The 6,215-nt window shown below is 47.9% G+C and overlaps 1 long non-coding RNA gene across 1 annotated transcript; it reads right to left on the bottom strand.

The window, feature by feature from the left end:
- Positions 1-1,884: 1,884 nt before the first annotated feature.
- On the bottom strand, positions 1,885-5,375 carry LOC136793699 (uncharacterized). Its single transcript, XR_010839315.1, has 3 exons — positions 5,181-5,375; positions 3,023-3,087; positions 1,885-2,032 (listed from the first exon to the last, which is right to left on the bottom strand). It is a non-coding gene; the product is annotated as an uncharacterized lncRNA (long non-coding RNA).
- Positions 5,376-6,215: the final 840 nt, after the last annotated feature.

Here is a 6,215-nt window from a genome sequence, read left to right as displayed (position 1 = left end):
TATATTAGTTTTCTAGAACTGTCATAACGAAGTACACAAATTGGATGACAGAACAACATCTAACAACAAGGGAAAGGTATTGTTTCACCATGCTGGACGCTAGAAGTCAGATATCAAGATATCTGCAGGACCATACTCCCTCTGAAGGCACTATGGAAGGATTTGTTTCAGGCCTCTGTCCTAGCTTTTGGCTGTTCCTTGGCTCATGGGAGTACTCCAGTCTTATCGTGGCATTCTTCCTGTGTGTGTACCTGTATCTAAAATCCCCCCTTATTATAAGGACGCCGGCCATATGGGATTAGGGACCACCCTACTCCAATATGACCTCATCTAAACTAATTACATCTGCAGTGACCCTATTCCCAAATAAGATCTCATTCTGAGATACTGAGGGTTAGGAATTCAACAATATGAATTTGCCGAGGCACAATTCAAGCTATAACAATACCCAACAGAAATGAATTTAGATGTCCACCAAAAGTCACATACAATTATGTAAACAGCAGTTTAATCCATAATGGTCAAAAATGAAAATCAACCAAATGCCCAACAAAGACAAAATGGATCAACAAAATGCCATATATTTACAAAACGGCATACCAAGTGACAGTTAAAACATAACAAAAGGATTGCTGCACTCAACAGTATGAATGACTCTCAGAAACATTATATAGAACAAAATAAGCCAGTGCATACACACTGATTCCTTTTGCATAAAGTATTTATAAACTATAAACTTTTATAAACATGAGGTGATGGAAACTGGGAAGAGATGACATGGAGGTGGGGGGGGAGTGAGGGTTGACAGGGGAAGGGCATGAAGGAAACTTCTAGGGAAATACAATGTTCTGTGTCTTCATTTGGGAAGAGCTCACTCAGGAGTACAGGCAAAATTAACAAGATGTGTTTGAAATGTATTTTACTCTGCATATTATATCTAGGAAAAACTATAAGGAAAAATAACAAAAACTATACAGAGGGACTGGCATGCTTTAACACAGTCTTTGAATTTTCCATACGATTTTGTTAAAATGTAGACAAAAATATTTCATTTGAAGGATGCCTAATTTTAATCTACCTGGCAGGGGCTGGTTAATCCATAGCCTCCAGGTCTGGCCAGCATGAGCCCAGGGACACATTCTCTTATGTGCTAATGTTACAGCCTCTGAACAAACAGAGTCTAGTGGCTGGATAAGTGCATCATCTCACAAGGGTCTACCTTTACTGGATACTTCTGTGTAGTATACTTCATGAGCAAAACTGGGAGAGACGGTGGAGAAGGAGATGGAGAGGATGGAAGAAGAAATTTAAAAGAGAGATACAGAGTATTGTTTCTGAACAATAGAAACAATAGACACATTGATACACAAAAGATAGTCCACTCCCTGGAGTGGGAGGCAAGGAAGAAGAGAGCCAGCTAACAACATTTAGTTTTCCAGGAAAGCAATTTTGGGGGCTTTAGGCTGAGTCAAGACCACCTGCAGTATTTACACAAGAGTGAAATAATTGACCTTAATATTGATGATGCTTGAATTTCCAATATTCTGTTCTTCCTGTTTGAGAAAACAAGAGTATGGCTTTTTTTTTTTTTTTTTTTTTTTTTTTTTTGCGATACGCGGGCCTCTCAATGTTGTGGCCTCTCCCATTGCGGAGCACAGGCTCCGGACGCGCAGGCTCAGTGGCCATGGCTCACGGGCCCAGCCGCTCCGCGGCATGTGCAATCTTCCCAGACTGGGGCACGAACCCGCGTCCCCTGCATCGGCAGGCGGACTCTCAACCACTGCGCCACCAGGGAAGCCCAGCTATATGTATTTTTAAAGAGTGTGTTTGTGCTACACATAGAGTTATGTTTCATAAGGAACTAAATGGAAAAAAAACACGTACCTAGAGAAACTTACTGCTTGAGATGTGTATGTGCTTTTCTACATGCGTAATGCACAGCTGCACTCTGACGTGAGGGATTATGGGGTCCCCTGAGTCAGGCCAGTTCATCCATCACTCAGTAGGAGATGCAATCTCAGGCCCCGATCCCCTAGGAGACAAAGGGGTTTAGAAACCATCTGATTTTAAGCAGGATTTCCTTCTCTGCTGGCTTTGAGGGATGCTGCTTAGCCCAGGTGGCTCTGATTGAGAAGGAGACTGTGATCTACGTCACCACCCAGACCAGGCTCAGCAGTTGTGATGTTGGAGGGCTCTCTGTCCCTCAAAGCCCAAGCCACCCACCCATAGGTGATAGTTAAGCTGCCTGGAGGTAGTGTCCTTTTGTCCTGATTGTGCTTGTTCTCTTGGCCTCTCCTCACCCCCAGACCCATTCTCCACCCCCCTCTGACTGATCTGCATTTCCAGAGGCTGACGCACAGAGACTTCAACACCTGGGCTCCTTATCGTTGCCAGCTGGTTCCAGATGTATTCAGCCATGGGAAGTGTTAGCAGGAGACTGGACAGCAGCAGGAGGTGAAAGAACTCAAGTATCCTTCCTTCTCCCTCCCTGCCTGTGGACTGCGTCTTAGGCAATACCCTGTAATTCTTGACTATGGCTCCAGGAGGCCTGCCCTTTATTTGTTTGGCTTTCACTGGGCTCTGATAACACCTTTCATTCCTTGCTTCCCTTCTACCTGAGACTGGTGACGCTTTTTCTCTTTTGCACAGTTCTGTGAAATCAACATCCGCTATTTATTTCCTTAGCCTATACTTTCATTATGACCTTGTTATTTGGACCTTCTGGGTTGAATTACGTTGTCTGTGGAATTCTGATACAGAGCTGACCCTTTAATATATCAGTCTGGTTTTCGTGCTGTGGCCAACACAATTCCTTCACAGTGTATGACTACAGCACCCTGACTCTGCTGACAGTGTCTGTGTGAACAGACATCCTATGACAGTCCCACAGTGACACCAGCCTGTGGAAGAGCTGAGACGCACCAGGAGTTCTGGGTAGCCCTGGACCCACTAAGCCACCTTCTCACGCCTCAGTAAAATTGTGCTAATAGCAACCCAGTTCTTTTCCCACTTCTCTAGCTACCTGGTGCTTCTGTTCTTGATAATATTTTTCTTCTTCCAGCTTGAAGATAAGTCAATCATCTGCAGCTGAAAGCAGAAACACAATGGAAATTGAGTTGTTCAAATTTCACTTTTATTTCAATTAATATTATACAGTCTCCATAAAAACATTTTTTTGGCCTCTTCACTTGTTCAGTGTCTGTCCTCCCTCATTGGAGGGTAGACTCCACATGACAAGGATTATGTTTATTTCATTATCTACTATATGTCCAGGGCCTAGAATGGCAATGCATACAATATAGTAAACCCTCAATAAATATCTGTTGAATAAATAGATGAATGGATAATGTATATAATGCTGCTGTGAACGTTGGGGTGCATGTATCTTTTTGAATTAGTGTTTTTGTTTTCTTCCAGTATATACCCAGGGGTGTAACTGCTGGATCAGATGATAGTTCTGTTTTTGTGGGTTTTTTGAGGAACCTTCATACTTTTATCCATAGTGACTACACCAGTTTACATTCCCACCAACTGTGCACAAGTATTCCCTTTTCTCTACATCTTTGCCAACGTTTGTTATTTGTGATCCTTTCTATGATAGCCATTCCTACAGGTGTGAAATGGCACCTCATTGTAGTTTTGATTTGCGTTCCTCTGATGATTAGTGATGTTGAGCATCTTTTCATGTGTCTGCTAGCCATCTATATGTCCTCTCTGGAAGAATGTCTGTTCAGGTCTTCTGCCCATTTTGTAATTGGGTTGTTTGTTTTTATGATATTGAGTTGTATGAGGTATTTACATATTTTGTATATTAACCTCTTATCAGTATATATTGTATATACACAATGAAATATTTCTCAGCCATAAAAAAAATGAAATTCTGCCATTTTCAACAATGTGGATGGACCTAGAGTATGATGCTTAGTGAAATAAGTCAGACAGAGACAAATACTCTATGTTATCACTTATATGTGGAACCTAAAACAAAACAAATGAATGTATGTAACAAAACAGAAACTGACTCATAGAGAACAAACTGGTGGTTACCAGTGAGGAGAGAGAAGAGGGGTGGGGCAAGATAGGGCAAGAGGATTCAGAGATACTAACTAATATGTATGAAATATATAAGCAACAAGGATATATTGTACAGCACAGGGAAACATAGCTATTATTCTGAAATAAATTTAAATGGAATATAATCTACAAAAATATTGAATCACTATGTTGCAACCTGAAACTAATATAATATTGTAAATCAACTATATTTCAATTTAAAAATAAATACCCCCGGGGCAACACCGTCCCTACAGTATGGCCGCCGGAGGCGACTCACGCCCGCCACCACGCCGCGAACCCGCGACCGTCGTGGTGATCTCCCGGCGCGTCTCTCTCCCGCCCGACCTCCCCGCCCCGTCGTCCCTCGAGGTTTGGGTCCGAGGGTTCCGGGGGGGCCGAACCCCCCCGACGCGCGCCTCCGTCTCCGGCGCCGGTCACGCCCCCTCGTTCGCAACCGCCCCCCGCGCAGAGCCTCCGGTGCGTCTCGGGATGGGTGGCGTGGCGGTGGCGGCTCCACGTGGGGCCGCTCGCCCGCCCGTCGCCTTCCCGCCGCCGGCTCTGGACCGGTTCCCCCCCAACCTCGGTCATCGGTCCTCCGCTCCGGGCCCTCCGCCCCCTCGCCGGGCGCCTCCGCCTGTCCTCCGAGCCCGGGGCCTCTCCTCCGCCGTCCGTCCTGCTCTCTCTCGCTCTCTCCCTTTCCCGCCCTCCCCCGTGTGCCCCGTGCCCGCTCGCCCCCGCTTCCCATCGAAGCCTCCCTTACGCCCTCGGTGGCGAGAAGGGGGCCCGGGACGCGGGGGCGGGGCAAGGGCCCCGGGGGCGGGGGTTGGGGTTCAGGAGAAAAGAGGGCCGCGTCCGGGCGCGAGCAGGAGGTCTCTGCCGGGTTTCGGGGACATGGTGGGGGCGTCGTCGGGCGGTGGCCGGGGTGTCCAGTGTGGTGGTCCGCCCGGCGCCCGGCCAGGACCCCGCGTCACGGGCCGTAGCGCCGAGGCCCGTGTGGTGCTGGCGGCCGCTGGCGGAGAGCGTGTTGGTCGGTGTCGGGGCGGCAGCGAGCGTGTGGCGCTCCGCGGCCCCCGCCTCGCCCCCGCCGCCTCGCCCGCCTCGCCCGCCTCCCCCTCTCCAGGTACCTAGCACGTCCCGGCGCGGAGGTTTAAAGACCCATGGGGGGTCGCCCGTCCGCCTTGGGGTCGGGGCGGTCGGGCCCGTGAGGAGTCGGAAGGCCCGTCCCTTCTCCCCCAAACTCCGCTTCCTCCCGCCACGGGGCAGGGGCGCCGTGCGCCGCGCGCCACTGGTCCTCCCCGCCGCGGCCTTCGGGTGGGGGCTGCCCGGCGGCCGTGGTGCGGGCGTTAGCCGTGTGCTGCGCGCTTGCGCGCCCCGCGTCCCTGGCCGGGGAAGAGGTGGGAAGCCCTCGGGCGCCTGTGAGAATAAATAAATAGATAGATAGATAAAAATAAATAAATGAATGGGTAAATAAATAAGGGTGTAAATGAATAAGACAGTAACATAATTATAGGCCAATTCTACTAGTGATGCAGGAAATATAGTCACTTTTTTAACTCAAGTTATGGCTACATGAAAAGCTAATTAAAAAGGAAGGCAGGAATAATAAATGTAGAAGCAATGAGGGAAATAGAAAATCACTATTACAGCACAGTAATAATTGCTCCAGGCAATTGATGAAAGCTAAAATTAGTGGATGGTACTTTAAGGAGAAATAGGAATTTGCATAGCCGCAAAGTATCTCCTGCAAAATATTTAGTGACTGTGCTGGCTTTAGCATATGTCCAGGAACCCTTTGCCATTCCTTCTAAAAGGTGAAGTTTAATACAGTCACTGCTGAGTGTGGGCTGAATGCAGTGAGTTGCTGCAATGGACAGAGTAGGGTTTCTCAGCCCTCCCTCTTCTTTGTTGCAGAGGCCACTCTGTGATGGAAGAAGTTCTGCAGCATCTCTCGCTTCTGCCCACCGGTGCCAATAGCTCCCCCTCCGTCTGTGACAACATGTCTTCAGATGTCACTGAGTATTTCCTGGGGAATATAATCACCCCTGTTTGAGCACCCCTGAGGCAGAGTGTGGAAAGGGAATAATAATAATTTTACAGTGAAAAACCGGGCAGAAATCACCCTAACCCAGAGACCAACATGAACATCACCGGTGATAAAT

The sequence above is a fragment of the Kogia breviceps genome, chromosome 2 (assembly GCF_026419965.1).
Source record: "Kogia breviceps isolate mKogBre1 chromosome 2, mKogBre1 haplotype 1, whole genome shotgun sequence".
In the NCBI taxonomy this organism is placed as follows: Eukaryota; Metazoa; Chordata; class Mammalia; order Artiodactyla; family Physeteridae; genus Kogia; species Kogia breviceps.
The sequence above is the reverse complement of the archived record's forward strand: the minus strand, read 5'-3'. Positions and strand labels throughout refer to the sequence as shown.